The following is a 23,470-nucleotide window of genomic DNA, read 5'->3' as shown; positions in this document are numbered from 1 at the left end:
ATTTTGCAAACTGTAATCCCTGAAAGAATGGGATTCCATTCATTATGGTTGAGAACATGTTTTTGTCTCACAAATGAAACTAATTTTATAAGTCAGTAGGTCAAAAGACATCATCTTAAGAAGCTATTTTAGAAGGGTCTTGTATTAGGTTGGAAGTTGTTCTTTTTCAAATAATAGTCACTTGGAAAGATAGACTTGGGGAGAACTAGGGCCATAAAAGTTTTGTAGGTTGTTTTTTTCTTTCTTCTTTTAAAGACATAACTTCTGCCACAAAATAAAAAGACATCATCAAACCAGATGGATATGCTTTATCAAAGAATAAATAAATAAAGTATTTAAACAAAGATTAGAACCATAAATATAAGGGATTTCCTTAAGGTTTTCATGTTCATGAACAAAGTAGAACATTTATTTATACTGTTACAATAGAGAAAAACATTTTACATTTTAAACAAAGAACAACACTTAGAACTTCACTATAAATATTACATAGAACAGGAAGAAGTAGCACATGTAAATTTTTCTCCTTTTTAGGGAATTCATTGAAGAACAGCAAATCTGTTCTTTATATCATCCTTCAACTGGATTATAGAAGGAGTGAAAGCATATGGCTAAAGCATGTTTAACTAAAGCTATTGCCAACAAAAAGGCAAAAAGACTGAAGAAGAAGGGTCAATACCTGAGCTACAATATGGAGAACATGGTAGCTATGAAGCAGCAGTATCATCAATCACAATCCTGATAATCTCCAGCAAAAAATACGAAAATGAGGAATTTATTCTTTGCATAGGAATTATCTCACTAAAATTTAAGTGTCTTCAATGTATATATAGGCTTTGTGATATGGTCCACCTTGGTTCCCTTTGTGATTAATATAAAGAGGAATGGTTTGTCTCCATTGGGAAATAGGGTGTAATCACCTTATCTGATGTATTTTAGGATGAGATGAACTGCGTTTACATTACTAGAGAAGAACTATCTAGAGCTAGTTCTTCTCTAGCAACAGTAAGTGAATTCACACACCTAGCTCAGCTGGGAAGTTTGGAGAATTATTGTAGGAACTTCATGAAACAGGCAAGGAAATTTTCTGTTGCCTAAACAACCCCTAAAATACAGGTCATTTTTGTCAATGTGCAGGAAGGGTACTGCTGGAAATAAAAGCTTATTTCATTAGACATTATTAGAGTTCTTGCGCAGGTATTTCCAGAGCAGGTAGAACTGGGTCCTGCAGAAGTGATATGTTGCAGACTAAAAAATATACTTCTCCCATGGCACATTTGCATTTCATAGATAGCCTTTTTTACATACTGTATTGGGTTTGCATGGCAAGATTTTGATAGCAAGGGGGCTACAGGGGTGGCTTTTGTGAGAAGATGCCAGAAGCTTTCCCCGTGTTCCATAGAACCAATGCCAGTCAGCTCCGAGACAGACCACCACTGGCCAAGGCTAAGCCCGTTAATGATGGTGGTAATACCTCTGTGACAACATACTTAAAAAGCAGGAAAAAAGCTGCCGGGCAGCAGCAGTCAGAAGAGTGAGGAGGAGTGAGAACATGTGAGAGATACTACTATGCAGACACCAAGGTCCATGAAGAGGGAGGGGGAGGAGGTGCTGCAGGTGCCAGTACAGAGATTTTCTTGCAGCCCATGTTGAAGACCATGCTGAGGCAGGCTGTCCCCCTGCAGCCCATGGAGGTTAATGATGGAGCAGCCCATGGAGGACCCTATGCAGGAGCAGGTGGATATATCCGAAGGAGGCTGTGGCCTTGTGGGAAGCCTGAGGAGCAGAGGAGCAAGCTCATAGCAGGAACTGTGGCCCTGTGGAAAGGACCTATGCTGGAGCATTTTTTGAAGAACTGCAGCCCATGTGAAGGACCCACTCTGGAGAAGCTCATGGAGGACTGTTTCCCGCGGGTGTGACCCCATCCTGGAGCAGGGGAAGAAAGCGAGGAGGAAGGAGTGGCAGAAGACAGCATGTGATGAACTGACTGCAATCCCCAATCCCCATCCCTCTGCACCACTTGGGGGAAGGAAGCAGAGAATTTGGGAGTGAAGTTGAGCCTGGGAAGAAGGGAGAGATGGGGGGAAGTTATTTTAAGATTTGGTTTTATTTCTCATTACCTTACTCTGATTTGATTGGCAATAAATTAATTTCTCCAAGTTGAGTCAGTTTTGCCCATGATCATAATTACTGATTGAACTCTCCCTCTCCATATCTCAACCCATGAGCCTTTTGTAACATTTTCTCTCCTCCTGTTCAGTTGAGGAGAGGGAGTGATAGAACTGCTTGGTGGGCAACTGGTGTCCAGTATACAATACTCAATCACTAAAACTAGTACAAGCCAATTTTCAAAGGAACTCAAAAGCCATTTCTTATCAATGACTCTGGGCTAACTGAAAGTCAAGTTAAGTCAACAAAAATTCCTTCATAGATATAAATAAACTTTCAGTTACACCCTTGATGATTGCGTCAAGAGCAGTGTTTACAAAAAGGCTGATAAGACCCAATACTTAGAAGCTGGCCCTGCTTTGAGTGGGGAGGCCAAAGAAATGACCTCCAAGGGTCCCTTCTGACTTAACCTACTTTGAGCTTATGATTCTATGATTTGAACAACATCAGTAACTCAATTAAGTCTTCCCAAATGACATATGAAATCTAAAATTGGAACCAGAGAAGTAATCCCTAATAAAATATTTCTTAAGAGAAAAAAAGCTTTGATAAAAACAAAATTAACCTCTTAAATCAGCATAAATGTCACAATGGAAAATTCTCATTTATTGATTTTAGATACATCACAGCAGGTGACCTGAAAATTAGATGGATAGATGGATAAGTAAATGTCCTCATATACATTTTTCAAAATTATAGCATGGTCCCATAGTATGATAACAATTAAGCTTATAAAAATTTATAAATAACATTTTAAGTTAAACAGCAAATTTTAGTCCTTGTATTTTTACAAAGGACAAGGTAAGGTGTAAATCAGTCTTAATATTTATCTTCAGAAAAAGAAAGGGGAAGAAAAGCGGTCTTGTAACTGGCTAAGAAAAGATAAATCAAAATAACACACAATATTTGATGCAGCTTGATATGGGACACAGATATGACCCAAATCAACTAAAGGGGTATTCAATACCATATAACACGATGCTTAGCAATAAAATGAGGAAAGGAGGGAGGGTCTGGAGCAGGGGTAGTTTTTCTAAGGTAGGTATTGTTTGGAGACTGGCTGAGCATCCGTCTGCTAGTGGGAGGCGGTAAGTGATTGCCTCTGCATCACTTGTTTTGCTTTGTTTTGTTTCTCTTCACTTACTAAACCTCCTTTATTTTGACCCATGAGTTTTTCTTGCTTCTGTCCTTCCAGTTGTCCCCTCATACCACTGATCATCTCCAAGCCAAAACTCTATTTTAACAGTTCAACTCTGAATTTTTGCATCATCCATATAACATTTAACTCTCAGGTCTTCATAAACATATTGCTCAAGGGCTTCCAAGTTATAACGACTTCCCTGTACTAATCAGGCTTTACTAAAAAGTGTTTCCATCATCACCTTTTCTCCTTTTCAGTGTAATTGAGTGACAGTTTATTATTGTGCTAGAAAACAGGATACAAGGATGGGTTCACAAAGAAACAGCAATAATATTTCAAGATTATTATTTTTTTTCCTGAGCATTTCACCTTTTATTCCATAAACAGTGGCTAAAGTGGAATACAGAGTCCAAACAATGACAAATATCTGCTCTTTCATATCCCCTTTGGAAGCCTAGTCTTTTGACAACTTGCAAGTCCTGAGATGATGAAAGGTGACTTCATTTGAGTACTTTTCTACCCAAAATGGGCATGTCAAATTTCATGAGATAAAGATCTCCCAATGGTTTAGAAAGTGAATGCCTCAAGGCTGCTTAGAAACCTGTGGCAACATGATGACAATACAATAGTAATGTGCTATTTGGTATAAAGGCTCCACAGGGTAGAGCAACGACTGCATCTGTCGACATGGCTTTTCTCTTCTTGTTTCAGGAACGGGACAAAAATATACTTACTAAGATATCCTTTGAAATAAAATATCAAATTTCTTTTTTGAGTCTCTCTTTGGCTACTGATTTTCACAGCCTTTTTCAAGTGTTTTTTGACTGTTTCTTTAAACATCATGGAAGTCATCTCACCTATTAATATATATGTTACAATGCGTAGAGTGATTTGATAATGGTGAATGATTAAAATATTGTGATTTGGGTCTGACTTTGAAAAAGAAGGAGGAGGAAAAGTCACAGTAAAAGCATAAAAACCAACCAAACAAAAAAACTTACTACGTAAAACTAACAAATAATAGCAACATGGAAAGTAATTTTCACTGAGTGGCATCCTGATGCACAGTTTAATATAGCAAGGCAGCACTATTCAAAATATGGCAACATATTCAAATCCAAGAGATTGTCATCCTGAGGAAATGCTTTGCATGACAAGGCACAGACTTATTTGTACAAATACTTCTGTGTCTGTGATACTGATATCACAGATACATCCAAATGTAGTATCTGCTTACTACTGCAGAATAAAAAGAAACTTGAAAAAACGTTTTTTTAAGAACATCAAAAGTACTGATGTACATGTATTTCTAAGTCTTTTCCTACTACATGAATGCAGTCAATATTTTTTTTTCCTGGAAATTAGTACAGAAATTGGGGAGATTTTAAAGATAAATTCAGTGTACATGGAGAAACTGGACATCTAGAAAGGCCCCCACTGAGCTGCAGTCAGTTACTGTGCTACACACAGGAGAGCAGCTTGACAGCCTGATACACCCAGCACTGATTGCAGAGGGATCTTCACTGTAACTCCTCAGGGGTCTTCTACATTTCTATGCTACATGGTCAGCCTCAAGAAGGTCATAAAGTTAGAAGCAATAAGGAACACACAAGTAAGGTTGATCAGGAATAACAAAACAAAGAGAAGTCATGATTCTTCTAATTCCCTCCCCCTCTTTCCTCCCCTCCTTCTTCTTAACAGTGATTCCTTGTATGAACTGGCAAACACTTTCAGCTATTTCCAAGTAACATGAAAAAAAATAAAGGAAAGAGAGTTGGGCCAAGGTTCCTTGGCTAAGCTTGTAAGACCCCTCTGCATTGACACCTAAAATTTTCATACATAAAATAGTAGCCTGAAAATTAACAGATTTATTCATAAGGAAAAAAAGGAAAACAAAGAAAAAAATAAAACAAAACAAAACAAAAAACCCCACCAAACTTCAGTTAAAAGAAAATGTTGGAACTGCTTTAGATGTAAAATACAGGTCAGAAAAACTACCCTGATTTTAATTCTTGACTGGTATTAAATTTATGATTGGATCTCTCTGGCTTCAATGTAGGTTTTTTTCCTGTCCTTTCATATTTGACATATTCTTTAAGATGACATTCTGGGATATACGTCACAAAATGCTAGTGTTTCCTATATACAGCTTTATACTATTCTAATGCATACTGTGAGCTTCTCAGAAGAAATAAGAAAGTGTAGTTTCTGTTCCCAATTGTTTTTCAACTTCTTACTATAATTATGCAAAATTTACAAAGAGACAATGAGAGAAGGGGATTAGAAACAGAGTTCAGGAAGTGTGGCACAACACAAACATTTCAGCTCAGGTTATTGCTCTCTTTCATGAGAAATGCAGTTGCAGAGGAATTCCACAAATGAAAATGAAATCTTTATACTGCATTACATCACAATATGTTTGTTTCTCTGTATATTTAATATGAACAAAAAATGAGGAACATTCGGACAGTCTAGGAGAACTGGAATTGTAGACAGCATCCATACTGAAGTAGAAAGAGGAGGATATGACTATACTTCTGACGTAGCAAAAATGGGACCGTACAATCCCATCACTCCTACTTAGTTTAAATATTGTTTCTGGTTAAAAAATGCTTAATAAATGCTTAATAAATGCTACAAACCCAATTTCATATGTCTCAAAGAAAATAAAAAGCAGAATTTACTGCTTTCTGTTCATCCTGGAAGCTTAAAAACAAAAAACACCCTGAGGATAATATGCATTTTATTTCAAAACTTGATATCTTACGATTTTGTAACTTCAGAAAAAAAATGCAGTATGTTATTGGAATACAAAACAATGAAAGAGTAATGAAAACATAGAAATGGAAATTACAGGCATAGGGCACTGAGACTTTTTTTTCTGATAAAGCTTCAGAAATCCCAGTACTAGTGAACAGACACTGGTTGCCACAGAAGTTGTCAGTATTCTGGAAAAACTGCAGCTGTACTTTGAGTCCCACAGACAGCTAACTTCTGACAGCTGTGAATGGTTCTTTGTAAATGAGACTTCTCTCTTTGACTCAAAGCTGAGCTTCTGGAAACTCTCCAAAACAGCCACTCTTGTGTGGCTGAAAAATGCTCTAAATGCATGCTAGGAGGTGGCATAGCATACTAGGCATATCCAAATGTGCATAAAATCTGCTGATGCTCTATCTTTCCCCATATAGGGATTGCAAGTTGTCTGTTTTGCACTTCCTGTATACTTAAAACTGAGGAACAACAGTAGATAAAAAGAGTACCATAGGCATGCAGGGTCAAAACCACATTGCAACAGAATGCTATTGAGCTAATGTAAATGGTAACTTAGGTTTCAATTACACAAGCACCCTGTCAGAAAAATAACCTCAAAATGTTTGATGATGTTAGAAATAAAAATTACTTTTTCAACAGCATGATTAACTCAGCTGAAACAGAATTTGTTTCAACAGTATCTTTTCAATTATTATTCACTCAAGCTCAATCAGAGTTGGTGAGATTTCCACTGCTTTCTTGATAAGGAATGTATTTAAAAGCCTGTCCTTAACAAAATTTTCTGTTTTTAACCCCACAGCCATTAAGCTTAGGAAGCCTATTGATCATATGCTCTGATTTTTTTTCCCTATTTTGCGAATGACACACTTACAGCATTCTTAATGATTAATATGATGCTGCCACCTTAGACATCATTTAGGCAATCTGCACACCCAGATTCTCCAAGGTATTTAGACACTGAACTTCCACTGACTTCAAATATGTTTTCAAAAAGCTGTTAGATGCATAAATGTGTTCCTCGGGGTCCTCAGCTCTTTTTCAAATGCCTCCATTTTATGTAGATTCATTGTCAGAAAATGGCATGTGATATTCCAGTTGCAGTTACCACAGATACATTCAATTCTTTATTGTATATGAGTTACAGGATTATCAAAATACCCAAACTCACTAAGTATGCACCCCTGTGTGATGCATGCGTGAAAATTTAATCTAAAAGAGCAGATTTGGCTTTAATGTTATGGGGTCTAATTAGTAGTGGATAGTGTAGAAAAATTACACCTATATTCACATACCCTGCATGTAGGAAAAGAGCAAATGCAGCCACTGTGTCTTGGGGAACTATGTGATCACTTTTCCTCTGTAGTTGTGTAGCATCTTAAAGAAGGCAGATGAGTGAGGAAAGACGTATTAGTATCAGGTAGCAAGGCACACACCAAAAAAGAGACAGTAGTACCTGTGGATATAACATAGGAGAGTTATATATACAAGATATGTGCTGTCCTATACATACATGCAGATGCACACACACATATATATGTACCTAGGAAAGTTACATCTCTAGGATCTTCGTATCCATTCTCCCATCTGCAGAGCCACTCCTCTTCATGTTTCTCTTGGACTGATACTGCAAGCATTTTCCTCCCTTATCACGCAGCTGTATCAGCTTTCAGTGGGGAAGAACCTTATTCAGGTGTGAGACTGACCTTAAAAATCTTTGGGAAAAGCAGATTCAGTACTGCCTTCGAAATATAATATGACCATAGGCTATATGAAGCAAAAGCAAGTGTATGTATTTGACCTTGTATTGTTACTTTCTTGTATCTGCAATACAGAAAATACTGAAAGAGAATAGGAGAGTATACACCAGAAAAAATGCATTTAAGAATTAAAATTGTCCTGCTTTAGTGCAATCCATTAAGAAAAGACTCTATTTCAGCATTTTTCAGCAGGTAGTAGGTGTCCCAGAATGGATTCAGAATTTTTCAGTATGTGTTATCTTGATGATTTCAAAGAACTGAATTATCATCATCACAAAGTTAATTCACAGAGGAGTAAAAAATTCCATGCTGTGAAACTGAATTCTGAAGTCTTATTCAGTTGAAAGTTTTGGCAATTACAGTCTGGTGCATTTATGTATTTTTTCATTTTAATGGAGAGCATCTTGCAAAGAAAATGATCAGCAGGAAACATGTAATACCACACAGTAGACTTCATCCGGATCTCAAAGTTCATCTCACATTAATCTTTAGAGTCTCTGGAACTGGTTTCTATTTACATGAGAATATTCAAGAGTCTGGTAATTAGAACCATTTATTCTCCACTGAAAAAATAAGATAGGCATGTGGGGTGGAAGGAAAGAAAATAATATCTGCACATTCTATTCTGCAGAACTGAGGAGGATTTTTCCTTTGACTGCAAAGTTATCTTTTCTAGGTCTTTGTAAACTCTATGCTGCTTACAAATATATTTTTAAACTTGAAAATGTAACTGTAAGCACTGACCTTCAGTGATTGAGTCATTTCACATCTTTAGTGGAAAAGTCACCAAAGGAAACTATAACTTTTTTAAAAAGTGTTGTCAGCGTGTGGAGTATCTCGCCAACATTGGTAACTACTATGCTAAGCATTGCAGCTCCATACAGCTCTTTTTATACTGGTTAATTTAAATCACTGAAAAAGTAACCCCGCTGTTGTTCATTTAGAGTTTGAAAAGGTCATGCCAAACTACTGTATGAACAAATTGAATACTACAGTCAGTTACTGAAAAGTCATTCCTGGATTGGAATGCCAGGCTAAGGCTGCTTAGATCATTTGAAAGATTATTAACTGACTACTATAAATGAAAAAAGGATGTGTAAACAAGCCAAATGAAACAGAGTAAAAATATTAAATGTTTAGATCCATAAATGGCTTCTTAAAATTTAAAAGCCTAGTCTGCTATGCTCAGAGCTTCCTCTGACTGCAAAGAAGTGGTTTTGAAACCTGTCAATATGAACAGACCATTAAACTCATGTTATCAAGTTCCTTGGTGAAGATTTCTTATCACTGAACTTCTGTATGAAAAGTGTAGTCTCACCACATTTTACAATAAAATAACATGCTGTGAGGGGTACACTCTTCCTGGAATGTTCCTTGAATGATGTATTTGAGACAGCTGAACCAAATACTCTGTTTTTAATGATCCATAAAACCAATAATTTGGTATCAAATTACACTGGTGTTCAGAGACACGGAGCTGGAAAGATATGGAAAATAAATGAAAAAAAAAAAAACCACCCAAGATATTAACTTAAGCATAGAAAATATATTTTATATAATAAAATAAATATAGGATTTGTGGCAGAATCAAGTCATATTAGATGTTTTATAAAGAAACCAGAACACTACCACAATAAACAGACTAGCTGCAACAGAATAACAAGAAGAAAGAAAGTAAAATCCCAGTTAGCAGTTTTCAGAATACTGTAAGATATCAAAAAGAAAAGCCCCAGAATTCTTCTGGTAAAGCTCCTTGATATTAGCTTATAGCATTTAGACTGAAAATCCCATGGGGTGGTACTAAAGCCAATGCCTTCATATGGCAGTTGTTTTTAACTTCTTTTTAAAAAAACAGTTTTATAACTGATAAAACCATAGAGCTAACCTAACATTAGACATTTCCGACATCCTCAATATAAGCAAGTGTCATTATCTGGTATCGGTATCAGTATCAGTATAAGTGCCATTATCTGATTAAGTTGTTGATGGTAGAGTTGAGGACAAGGTAGCTGTGATAAGTAAGATAAGGCTGGAAAGAGGAGTTATTCCTCCATTTCTGAACTGGTATAAACATTATAATGGCTATAACTTTCTTGTTGGAGCATATGTGTTGAAGGATATGACAAGGGGAGAATTCTTGGAAGACTTTTCTTGTAGATTTCAGGTAGGTATTAGGATGTAGATGATGCAAGTATGGCATGTCACTCATGCTAAAGTGCTTTGTTAAGTACTTGACAAGAGATGGCTACTGATTCTCCATGCTCCAAAACCAAATGGTCTGCAAAAAGTTAGTAGGTCAGAAAATAGTGCTGGAAAAAACTCAGCAGAGAAATGAAGACATTTGAATTAATGACTTGGTTTTAAGACCTACAATATTTTCCACTCAAATATGAGGAAAAACTACTTCACGGTGAGGGTGACAGAGCCCTGGAACAGGCTGCCCAGGGAGGTCGTGGAGTCCCCTTCTTTGGAGATTTTCAAGACCCGCCGGGATGCAGTCCTGCGTAATGTGCTCTAGCTCTAGGCAATCCTGCTTCAGCAGGGGAGTTGGACTAGATGATCTCTATGGTCCCTTCCAACTCTAAAAATTAAGTGAAATTCAGTGAAATATCAACCAAGTATGAATTTCTCATGTGCACTATTTTTCTTTTGGGAGATGTGAAGGGGGAATATAACGCTAATTAACTCTCGATCAGGCTTGTACTGAATTATAACACATCATGGAACATTTTTATACAGGTTAACAATAAAAATTTCTGTTATCAGTCTGACTCAATCAAACATAATTTTTGTCTACCTCAGAATCTTTTCTCCCTCAGATTTGTTAATTTATCTGTTTTATGATTAAATACTTCCCACAGTCACAACCTCAAACTCAGATTTCTCATTACTAACCTTTAAAGAACATAACATAATACTGTAGACCTTTCATGTAAGCAGCTTCTCTTGATTTCTGAAACTGAGGTAAGCAGCATGAATGCTTACTCATTTTTAGTGAGTTCTGGCATTGCCAAAAATAGGTTATGGAACTTGAGTTTCTCCCATCTAGTTTTCAGCACTTACAAGAGCCTTTAAATTATCTTTAATCCCTACTTTTCCTGAGGGACAAAGGAACATAGTCAACTGAAAGAAATGGCTATCTTGAGAAGGTGACTCAGATCTTAAGGAGGCTTTCAACACTTGTTTATCATTAAGTAGAGGCAGCCTAGAGCAAATAAGCCTGGTTAAAACGGACTCCAGTACCTGTGCTTGAATTTTTCCAGTAAGAGCAGCTAGTCTCCCACAGGAGGGATTTCTTGCCTCTTCGGGGTTAGGTGTCACAAAAGAGCTCTTCTGAGCTGAACTGTTTTGAATTATATTTTGATTACCTGAAGTACATCTCAGTCCCCTTTCAATATGTAAGTCCCTGAACTTATCCACAGGTTTAACTCAAGTCATTATTTAATGTATTTCTTAGTTTATTGAAGCTTTAACTTTGAAATTTGTTATCAACAAATTTTTACTAAAATTTTGTTTAAAAAAGAGATAATAATATGATAATAATAAATGATAATAATAAACCCCACATGATGCCTTTTCTCAGGTGCTAGTTTGTCTAAACTAGCAAAACTGTATGACACCTTCTCTATTTCTTATGAGTGTATTTCAGGAACACAAATTTTAGTCCTACTGGAAAAAAGAAAAAAAAATTGTATAATAAATAATGATAAAATAATTTGGGAAAAAAAAATATTTTCCTTCTCTTGGAACAGTTTAAAAGTTCTGTATTACTGGTTCGACTGTCCACTGACATCACATACTGCAAGGTAGAATGTAGAAAGAGAAACAGACTTGTTAGTGAAGAACTTATAAGTAGTTGAGGTTTAAATCTTACCCAGTACAAATGCAGGAAATATTATAATAGGAAGATATGGGATGAATGTTACCTACTACAACTACTTTGAAAGAGTGAAAATGTGAACTTGAAATGGAGAAGTACCAAAAAGAAAAGTGAAGACTCTGCCCAAAGGTTTTGTTACTGGGGCTTTGATTTTTTTCTGGACTAATAGTATCAGTGGAGGGAAATACTACCAATATTGTTAGAATTTGGTCCAGAATGAAAAAAGATTTATGTAACTTAGGACATTCTGCAAGAAAATGCAAAGATATTTGGATTAGAAAAATGAAATAAAAAGGAATTGTAGTAATATGCTTATGCCTCAAAATCTAAGAGTATTAATAAAGTTTTTAAAATCATAACTGCAGTTCAATAAAGATTAGAAAAACAAACCAAAACCCAATGGAGTTGGGAACCCAAAACATCTAAATAGTATGTGCTAAATAAACATAAGAGATTATTAATTTACTATTCAACAGCTGTATGATAATGCAACATGAATCCATGATATGAAGTTTTTTTCACAAGATGAAAATCTTTATTATTTCTTACTCTACATAAGTAATAGCAATGATATGACATTTAAAAATAAAGTCTTTATTTGAAAGCGTATGCTGTCAGCAGCAGCATATGATGAATGACTAGGAATTAAATGCTTGTGGTATCTACAAGGGTCAGAAGGTTATTCATAATAGTACTAGATTTCTTCAGCTAAGAATTTGGAGTGATACCTATGGGACATGGAGGTTAATCAAATCAGCTTTTGTCAAAAGCTGAAATAAAAAATAAACTATGTGTGTTTTATAATAGTGTTTTGGGTGCTTTTAATGTTATTTTATACTTTGAGCATAACAAAGACAGTTACTCTATTTTATCTTGGATGTTGAGGTTAACCATTGACCTCTATTATCTGTATGCAAACAAAAAACTGCAGGTTGAAAATATTATTAAAAACAATGTAATATATAATGAAATGAAAGAAAATATGAATTAACAGAAAACCCTTTTCATTAAACATGATTTGTTGACTAAATAGTAATTGCTATGCTAAGGAAACATAAGCACAAAGCAAAGAAATTGATTGCTTATTATGGCATCCAAATGACATTTTAATCCATGTATAACAGCAAAAAAGGAAACAGACAAAAATCTCCACTTCTGGCTACACAGATCTGCTCTCACATCATTAATGCTAACAGCAATGTTCCACAATCCATATGGTCATCCACATCAATTTAACAGAATACCAAATGAAAAATACATGTTATTATAGATAGAACTATATACAATAAATTTAGTCATTCAGATATTTTCACCTGCATTTGCTAGCAACCACATGAATTATTTTTTAAAGAGAACGTAAGATTTTTCCTTTATTGTTAAGATTTTAAAAGCACATTTGCTAATGAAAGACCGAATTTTGATACAGTATCTGCCTTGTGATGAGTAGCACTGTATTTCCCCAAAGTCTCACCCAGATCAATAAGAATACAGATGACATGAAGCATAAATTAATGTTAATCTCGTTTGTGGTTATATTTAGGCATCCCTGGTTTTAATACACTGATTGACCATTCACCAATATGCATTAAGCCCACTTGATTCTAGGTATCAGCTAAATGCATCAAGCTAAATGCATTATGTCCCCATGATCACTAGAGAGGGACATGTATTTAGAATAGATTTCAGATCATATAAGCAAAATCAGCCTTTGGAGATGCCCATGTCACATTGTTACCTATAGGACAGTAAGATGAATTGGCCCTGATTTAGACACTGCGCATGGTTGCCTAGCAAGACTATTTCAAAACACACTACCTGTCTGCCTTTTAAAAGTATGTTTTATTTTATAAAGCCAAGTAAAATATTTCTTGCCTTTCCTACAATAGTTGATAAATTGTTCAACTGGAAAGAATTAATTTCATTTAGCACTCCACAGATGCATTTCAGAAGCAGGTAACATTTTGCAAAGGAAGACAGAGTCCTAACAAAGCCTGAAGCTTGCAGAACCTACGTAGGCTTCGAAGCACTAAAGTTTATCTTAGGCAAGACAGCATTCATGATTTACGTACTGATACTATTATTTATTAAACTTCTCTGTTGCCATTCATTTCAACAATATATTTGCATTAAATAAATGGATTGAAGCAAGACATAAAAGGACATTAAACTTTTTCAACATTTTACTATATTAAGAGTTAGATTCATTTTCCAGATGAGATATTACAGAGGGAGTTCTGAGAAATGAATTCATTCAATAAAGCTTTCCATATTCCATATACAACATTTCAGTTAAGTGAACTCACTTTGCTTCAGTTCCTGAAATGAAGCCTGGGGATAATATTTCCTTTCGTGTCTCCTTCATCTGCTTTTTCTAACTTTGGCTGCAAATTTCCAGGTAGCCAAGTACCGTTAAGTAACTTTGCACTATTCACTTGCCACTGGATTTCAATAGGACTTATACTCTCACTCCCACTGATTTTTCTCTAAATCACAGGTTGTAATATGACAATATGTATTGATACTATCTAGTTAGATAGTTCTAATGGAGAATCCAGAAGCCATTTGCAACTTCCAGTTATCGCAACAGTACCAATAAACATAGTGAAATCCCATGTGGCTTTCTACTTAAGGAGGATGAACACGTCCTATAGTGACATGTATAGAAATCTAGAGCTGAAACTACATGAAATCATAAATTTCATACTACTTCTATGCAGAAATACACTGTTCATCAATTTTTTTTCCTCCGAAGACTGTATTTCTCTTTAACAGAGGTTATGAAAGGGTGCTTGACATGTTATAATTAGTGATAGAATAAGACAAATAATGTTTGTGGGGTGTTTTGATATTAACTACGGTGTATCATACAGTTATTATTACTTTTTTCCCCCTTTTTATTTGGTGTATTATATTTTTAATGTCTTGCAAGATATCTGTATACTTTATATAGAAAATATATGCAATATAGACACTTTTATTACATGTATCCTTATCCTTTTTCTTTTAAACTAATAAATTCAGTGGTAAACTAATAAAACACCCATCCAATTCAGTTATTTTACTGATAGCAAATCACAAGAAATCTCTTACTTGTGTTTTCCACTGGTCTACAAAAATGATTAAACGCCCTTGCTCACAAATCATGTTCTATTCCTTCATTTTGAACAGTAAAGCAGCAGTCCTCCTCCTTCCATTTCCTAGTGTATAGAAATTATAAATTTATTATCAGTTACAATAAATAGTAAGCTAACAGAGTAAAGAAACAAAAGGCCAGTCCTTACATATCACTCATCTTTTTATGTACTATCATAAAAAATGCAATCAATAAAGATACTCAAGCTATCCTACTCCCAGCCTATGGTTCAAAGAATATGGGACACCACCACAGTATCTTTAAAAAATGATTTTCACTTTTGTAAAAAAAATTGTCCCATCTCTTTCTTGAATTGACAGCAGTCTTGTCAACTGACCAAATATATTTAAATTAAATTTAATTTAAAATTGGCAAGTGAAAATCCAAACTTAATATCAGATTATCATATCTGTCTTGATACAAGTTGCTTTCACTTTGACTTTCAGTCATTTTACTTCCAAAGAAGAACCAGTAGTATGAAACAGACAAGGCTGACAGAGAACAACAAGCTATGGTTCATGAATGCATTCATCAGTTTGTGAGTTTTCAGTGCAGTGAACTTGTAACTACCTCGCCTTTGGCTAAAAAGACTGTGGATTCAAATCTTACACCAAGACCATGACTCTCTTAAAACCAGTAGAGACATTCTAACAAACTTATGACAAATTAGTAAATAACTTTAAAATAAAACCTCTTTCCCTAATACCAAATTCTTAGACTATGCATGATATAAATGTCCAGCAGTAAAATGTTTAATGATGCTAAAAGAGAGTAATTGTTCCCTACAACTTCAAAACAAGTAGGATCAGAATTAATTTCAGGATTACTTATTGCAGGTTCAGAAAAGCAGCTTTTCTATGGTCGTGTTTTGAATAATATTTAAAAAGATGAAAGTAAGTTTGTTTGGTTGGCTTTTAAGTAAAGGTCTATATATTGAGGAAGAAAAGGCACTGTCAAGAACTCCCAGTTTCCAGACATCAGTGCATGCATCTTAGTGTTCTACACGCCGTGTTTTGATGTTACAGGAAATAACTTTTTAATTCTCTGAGGTGTCTGCCCAAGTATCTTGCTTATTCTAACTGAAAGGATATATCTTCACACCTCTTTGCATTTTTCCTTTACTTTAGAAAAATAATCATAACAATAATAAAAATTGTAAAAGTTCTCACGTAATAATGGCTGCTGACTTTGATTAAACAACTAGCCCACGAGGAGAATATTTGCATAGCAACTAATAAAAACTTGATTATGAAAAGAATTATGGCATAAACCAAAGTATTTTCTATTACTAGTCATCTATTTAAACATTAATTGTAAGGGTTAAATGGCTGTACAATCCATCAAAGGCCTTTAATTCTTCAAACATCCCATTTATCAGGATGTTTTGAAGAAGCTAATCACAATAAACATGTTTCTTCATCACTCTTAGACATATATAATTAATTAAAAGTTTACTATCTGAAAATCCATTCTTATACCAAACTGCATGAATAATTTTAAAATTATGACAAATTTACCAAATAGAAAACTTAAACCAACATATTTTTCAGAAGATTTTTTTCCTGTTATATATGTATGACTATGCAATATCAAAAAGACCACTCTAAGATTACATTAATATCCATTGTTTTTAAAAGTTTATTTTTAAATCTAACTGTACAATCATGAATCTATTAATATTTCCTTCTCAGTAAGGTGCAAGAAATTTGTCAAACAAATCCCTAAAAATGACAAAGTTTACTGCCATGTTTTCTACTCCATCTGTATAATTTCTCTTTTTATCCTCCTTCAGTTATTATTTTCAATAAGCAGTTTCCTACACACAGGTGCATATAGGGACACCTAGTGGCAGTAGCTGATGAAAACTCCCCGGTCAGAAGATCTGGAGTCACCAGTGGTATGAAATCCAGATCACACTGAATAGCCAGAACATGGAACTTCAGTTCATTGTAAGGCTTCACTGCTTTTATTGGAGTGAGTCCATGTACTTAAAAAAAAAAAACCAAACCAAAAACAGAACAAAAAACCCCAAAACATTTCTGACTTCTTTTTAACACAACGTAACACAGTTATAATGCCTCTTAGGCAGAATGGTTAAATAATAGATTAATTTTTAAATACCACTATGTAAATAGAGCTTCATATTTATTTAGAAAAAGATCAAACTGTCTCATTAAGAGTCAGACTAGTCTATGTTAAGTGAATGCATTCATATATATATGTGAAACTAACATGTATCAGTTTTATATTTTGTAAATATATGTTTAAATACACAATGTAGAAATCCAAATTACTAGATTTGGTTTTTAGAAATCAGCTTGAGAATTTAGTTTTGGGGGGGGGGGGTATTTTTATAGATTACTATGTGTGCAGATAGGCTATCTTAAATAACACTTGCAAAAGTGTAGAACAACTGATTATTCTCAAGAAAAATTATTTGAATGATAAAATATAACGCTAACTGTTATCCACTTATAGTCAGATGGGGGTAAGTTTAAAAAAATATATAGATGCTCCTACCTATAATTTACAGTGTTTAGATCTAGATCCAGTATTCAGAAACCACTGAAATAGACTAAGTTCTTGCTGGGTACCTTCATGTGCCTCAAGGATCTACATTCCTTGCTGTAAATTTTACTGTCATTAACATTTGACTAGGAAGCAATATTTTCCCAGACATTAGAAATCACATTAGTGCAGCTACTACTGAGACACTTGGAAGTCTAATTTGCAATCACTGATTTTCAATTTCTGACTTCCCTTGCTTGTTTTTCTTGTGTGGAATACTTCAATAGAAATTCTCATGGGATACCTAAGGAAAAAGATAGGTCAGCCTCTATGTTTGGAGACTCATCATATTAAAGTTTCTATTATCTAATCTGGAGTAAGAATTTTAACCCAGCTCCTTCTATTGAATGTTTTAACTATTAAGACAGAAAACACCTGGTAATTCACTGAGATTCTCCTGTTAAATCTGTTTTGCTTACTGTCGGAAAATTAAAGCAGAAAGAAAAGAAGAATAAATATAATAGATTTGTAACTTAGGGTTACCCCTGTGTGTAAGAGTATGTATAAATCTCTGTATAAATTCTATCCTATAATTTCCAACAGAAAAACCAAGAAGCCACCCCAGAGGAAGTGTTCAGACCCACATGAAATCAGAATCCTTGTATTTCAGTTATTATGGGTAGATTTAGATACATAATATTAGAATATTGGATGTAATATAATTTTAATTATTTGATAAACAAAAGTAAAGCAAGGAGATAAGAGAATTGAAAAGCCAGATCTAATGTATAATGACAGAACAGTTTAGGAAATTTTAGAGATTTTTTTTTCTACATGTCACTTAATCCATTACATGACATATTGAGAATGCTGAAAGTTTAGCAAGTATTTTGGGGAGAACGGAACTGAGTTGAATATGATTTTCATAAGAAGTAGTAATAGGAAGCACAGGAAGACAGAGCTGGAAGAGACATTCTAAATTTCTACATCCTCAGAGTTGTGGGTTACCATATACTAGATATGTAGTACAAATAAAAAATAAAATAAAATAAAATAAAATAAAATAAAATAAAATAAAATAAAATAAAATAGTCTACAGCACTTTTACTCCAGATGGTGCTACACACTTTCCAGTACTGAAACAAACCCTTTAATTTTGCAGTAAAGACCCAAAGCCAGACCTCTAATAGTCCTTGGGAAAGAGAAAAAAGGCGGGAAGAATAGGAACAAGGGCACCGCCAATGGTCTACTGAGGCCCCTGCAACAGAAGGAAATATGTTAGAAATTGCTTGCAGAATGTTTTAGGAATTAAAACATGCCCCACTTCACAAAGGAAAACAAAAGAAAGAAAGAAATTAACAGATTCAGAATCTAAATTATACAATAAGGGAAGAAAACATCCTTCCCGACCTAAGAGCCTGCAGTGAACCCTGAGGCAGAAAACAGATACAGTATAAATGTAGAACAACCATATTCCATCTTGTTCAAAAAGATCTTTTCTTCCTAACTCAGCACAAATGTCACTTTCCTAACAGGAGCTGTCCCATTCAATCGCACAATGCTTTCTGTAAGCTTTTCAAGTTCTGTCTTAAAACAACTTTGGTTTATTGGCCTGGTTACCTATTTGGAAGACATTTCCAGTATCTCATTTCTCAGATGGTCAATAAATTTCTTCACATTTCTATGATATGTTAAAATATAGTCAATACATAAGTATTTGATGGCATGCCAACGTAAGTGTTTAGTTCAAACACTGTCTGCCTTTTTACAGTTTTTAACTATAAATGCATTTGTAAGGAATCACGTGCCCTTTTAATAGCTATTTGGCTTTGTATGCTTTTTTTTTTTTTAAATAAACTCTTTTGTAGACACATTTTCCATACTGTAATTACCCTAGTTTCTTTCTGATCTTTAAATTTTGTTTTAGATCTTCTCTGAATGTATTACTAAATCCATGCATAATAATCATGACTTATGAAAAAGCACATCATTTACAATAGTATTAATTCTGTCCCACCTATCAGAACCACAAAATCATCCAATAGTTTGGTTTGGCAGGGACCTTTAAAGGTCATCCAATACAACTCCCCTGCAATGAGGAGGGACATCTGCAACTATGTCGGGTTGCTCAGAACCCCATCCAACCTGACCTTAAATGTTTCCAGGGATGGGGCATCTATCATCTATCTGGGCAACCTGTTCCAGTGTTCCACCACCTTCATTGTCATTCCTTATATCTAGCCTTATCTACCCTCTTTTAGTTTAAAAACTTTACCCCTTGTCCTATCACAACAGGCTCTGCTAAAAAGTCTGTCTCCATCTTTCCTGTAGGTTCCCTCACAATAAGATCTCCCCAGAGCTTTCTCTTCTCCAGGCTGAATAACCCCAGCTCTCTCAGCCTGTCCTACCAGGAGAAGGAAGACCCCATCTTTTAACATCCATCCCACTTATTTTACTTACATGGCTTAAGTTTTTTACTATATTTCAGTTTTCTGTGCAAGTTTTGGTTTAACAAGGTTTCGCACCATTCTTTCTTTGCTTTTTATACCTTCTAATTATTGATGCAGATTTCTCATTGCTAATCAAGGACTCTTTTCCATTCATTATAAGTTTTGTGCTTATCCTTAATAACTTGCTTAAAGTTTTTACCTTCTGGGAATTCTTTTCATCCCTGATGTTTGGGGTTTTTTTTCCTTCCCCTCTCTCCCAGTGTAAACATTCAATACTGTTTGCATTTTTTTACATAAAGTAATATCATGCCTGATCCGAATTCTAAGTGTGGTGCTTCTCCCTCAAAACTATCTCCCTAAATTTTTTTGTTTCTTGGTTTGCCTTTCTGAAACACTGCACTGTGCTACAGATCCTCCACATTTTCTGTCTTGCAACTTCACATAAAGTGGAAAAGCTCAAAAGCACCAGATTTAAGATTATCTTCTGTCATCAGTTTTTTCTGCAGATCCAGCCATTTACTGAAATTAAGCCTAAATTATCCTTGCCTCTTGCTTGCTCAATGTCTATTACATAGACGTAACGTCTTAGTCAAATATCTTGTTCAAATTCATATCAACCCCAGCATCATTGGTTGAATTTTTTTCTGATATTTGCTTGGGAGAAATCACACAAATTTGCATGATCACACCATATGAATTTTTACTTTTTTCCCCGAATTTGTAGGCATTATTATCCAGATCAAATCTGTACCAGTAGACTAGACTGATGTAGCCCAGGATACGGTTGGCCTTCTGGAATGCATTGCCATGAAGCCTTTTTTCTACCCTTTGCTCGATGATTTTCATTCAAGCAGACACTATCTCATTTTCACCCTCAAATTTAACTTCCATTGCTTAACAATCTTTACCCCTTAACAGTTTTTAGTGTATTAACATGAAATTATTCCACCACCTTTTTTGTCTTTCCTAAACAGTGCATATCCATCACTTCCAAAATACTTCATGTACGACTTCGATACTTCCATGTTCCTGTTTTTCCATAATGTCTGGTTCCACACTCTGTATCAACTCTTCCTGCTACTCTCATTGATCAAAGTACTACAGAAAGGGGCTAGACCTTTTACACTTAGAAGTTATTTTAAATATAATCCATGTATTCATCGTATATTTTAGTTTAGCTATCTTTTCTGTTGTTCCATCCTCCGTCACATCCCTCTATTTGTATTTCATATCAGGATTATATGAATAACTTCCAATTTTCCTCCGGAGTTTTTCAGTTTAAACGTTTGTAGGACCTCCTGGTTTAACGAAAGCCAGATGAAAGATAAATTAGAAAAAGGGAACATGCTATAGCAATAAAGGTCTCTATTTCTCATAATTTAGCAGCATTTATTGTTTGATGTTAGTGTGCTCATGTTTATAATGACAGTCCTAGATCAAATATTCTGAGCTAACTTTCCACTGTAAGGAATACTTTCAAATTATGTAGACTTCATTCAAACAGAGTCAAATTCCTTACTGCTTTCAGAAAGGAATACAGAGATGTGCCCTCTCATGCTAGTCATGCATATTTAAATAAATATTCTGCCAAACTCTACAGAACTTTAAGGTATTTTACTAAAAATATAATGTTAATCAAAGTAAGAATGAATGGAACAGCAGCATGATAGTTCTACAATAATGTTAACCTCATGTGTGCTACTAAAATAATCTAGCAGTCTAACAACTTGGAAGTGAGATTTTATTAAATTGGATTTTCTATTCATTATGCTTTTTAATATCTTATTAGCCCAGCCCCAGAATAATTAAACTGAAACACATGTACAATGCTGACCTTTACATAATAGTTTTAAGATGATTTTATAAGGTTTAGGAAATGTCAACTTTTCCGAAACGGTTTCATTGAAAGAGTTAAGCTCAGTCTGGCTGCCGGGATTATTTAAAATACCTTTCTCTCTTATGAATAAAAAGTATTTATCTGTGTCTAATTTTGTGTATCAGAGAGAAAAACAGCATAGAAACACAGACAGTTGCTATAAATACAACAGGCCTTAAAAATATAAGTGTATATGCATAAAACCCCATATACTCAAAATACAGAATTATTAATTCAGAACAAAAACGTTTTTCAAAAGTAGTGAGGTCATACAAAATGCCTGTAAAACATCCCTATTTACTATCTCTGATTTTTTTTTATTGCACTACCATCATATATTTCACATGGAACATTAAAAAAGATTTAAAGAGTGCGCGTGTCTGGGGGGAAGTGCCTAGTGTGCTTTGGTATTGCCTTCCTGACTAAAACTAGTCTCCTGGCACTCAACCTAAAGCCACTCAAAACCTTTCACTGAATCAACTTTTTTTTTTTTTTTTTTGCATCAAAACAGAAATGTCAGAGATTCTTTAATAACAGAAGTAAGTATTTTGTCCCACTGAGAAGCTTTCCAGAAGCTTCTACAAGGAATTTTACCTGATTTATAGAAGAAGTTCCATCCAAACACCAGATCTTGCTTATTTCAGGCCTAGGGAAGAGGAATTGAGTCACACTTCTTTTACATTTGCAAAGAGAAGAATACACCCTTTAGGGAAGGCTGACCATTAAGAAAAAGGTGATTCTTTACAATCATCCCTGGCTTTAGTACGGGATGTTAAGATACAAGTTGACAGAAGTCTGCTGGAGATACAGAGGTGAGAAATTCACTTTTGCTATGCATGGTATTCTTCCCTTTTCAGTGTTTAGACTCACAGAAGGCACAACTACATCTAGCATTAGCTGGATTCCAACCTCTGTGCTGTGCACATGGGATGCAGTTTATGTATTCCTGTATGCAGAACACCTATTTGATTTACATACTAAGATTCACACAGCGCATAACAGTAATGAACACACAATTGCGAACACGTGCACATCTCTGCATGTAACCAATTAAACTACCTTTTTTTTTTTTAAATTTTGAAGATCAGCCAAACACACATAATTTCGCGGCAAATAAAATCCTAAAGCTAAACGTAAAGAAACCCATCATCATCATTGCCATAGTAAGCTTTGCTCGGAAAAAAACCCGAAACACCCTCCACCTTCCGTAGGCAAACGCAATAACGGCAGTTTCTCCCAAACGGCAACAAAGAGAAGGCACTCAGCACAGCGTCGCGTCCCCCGCCTCTCCCCGCAGCCTTCACCCACGCCCCCCCTCCGGGCCAGCACCACCGCGGTGTCCCCCCCCGACGCCTGCCCGGAGGGGCTGCCGGCGACTGGGGTACCACGACCCATCCGCCGCCCTGCGCTGCCACCTGGCGGCGGCGGGAGGTACAGCACCGCGCCGCACCGCGCCGCGGCGGTAGCCCGCGGCCGGCCAGGCAGCCCCACGGCGGCGGCCACCCTAGAGCGCCGCCGGTACCGGGGCCTCCCCTCGTTATCTCGGGGAGCGGGGATGAAGGGCACATCCTCAGAGTCGCTTAGTTGTCGCGGCTGCATCCCCCCTCCGCGCCCCGCCGCTGGGGTGGGCAAAGGAGGAAAGGTAAAATAACCGACCCCGACACAAACCACCGCGACCACCCTCTTCCCCGCCGTCTCCGCGGATGCAGCGGAGCCTTCCTTACAGTGAGCAGCGGCGACCGCCGGGCCACCGGCGACCGCCGCCCCGCTCAGCTCCGCGCCGC

The 23,470-nt window shown here is 35.8% G+C and overlaps 1 long non-coding RNA gene across 5 annotated transcripts; it reads right to left on the bottom strand.

Annotated features, from left to right (window-relative positions):
* Window positions 1–290: 290 nt before the first annotated feature.
* LOC106895866 lies at window positions 291–23,470 on the bottom strand. Of its 5 annotated transcripts, XR_001413537.1 has the most exons (5): window positions 23,411–23,470; window positions 22,281–22,332; window positions 7,623–18,618; window positions 7,375–7,456; window positions 291–2,060 (listed from the first exon to the last, which is right to left on the bottom strand). It is a non-coding gene; the product is annotated as an uncharacterized LOC106895866 (long non-coding RNA). The 5 variants fall into 5 exon arrangements; XR_001413535.1 differs by lacking the exon at window positions 23,411–23,470 and having other exon boundaries at window positions 22,281–23,055; XR_001413536.1 differs by lacking the exons at window positions 22,281–22,332; window positions 23,411–23,470 and having other exon boundaries at window positions 7,375–7,535; window positions 7,623–22,194.

Source organism: Calidris pugnax, unplaced genomic scaffold, assembly GCF_001431845.1.
Source record: "Calidris pugnax isolate Ruff unplaced genomic scaffold, ASM143184v1 scaffold153, whole genome shotgun sequence".
NCBI classification, from domain to species: domain Eukaryota; kingdom Metazoa; phylum Chordata; class Aves; order Charadriiformes; family Scolopacidae; genus Calidris; species Calidris pugnax.
The sequence above is the reverse complement of the archived record's forward strand: the minus strand, read 5'-3'. Positions and strand labels throughout refer to the sequence as shown.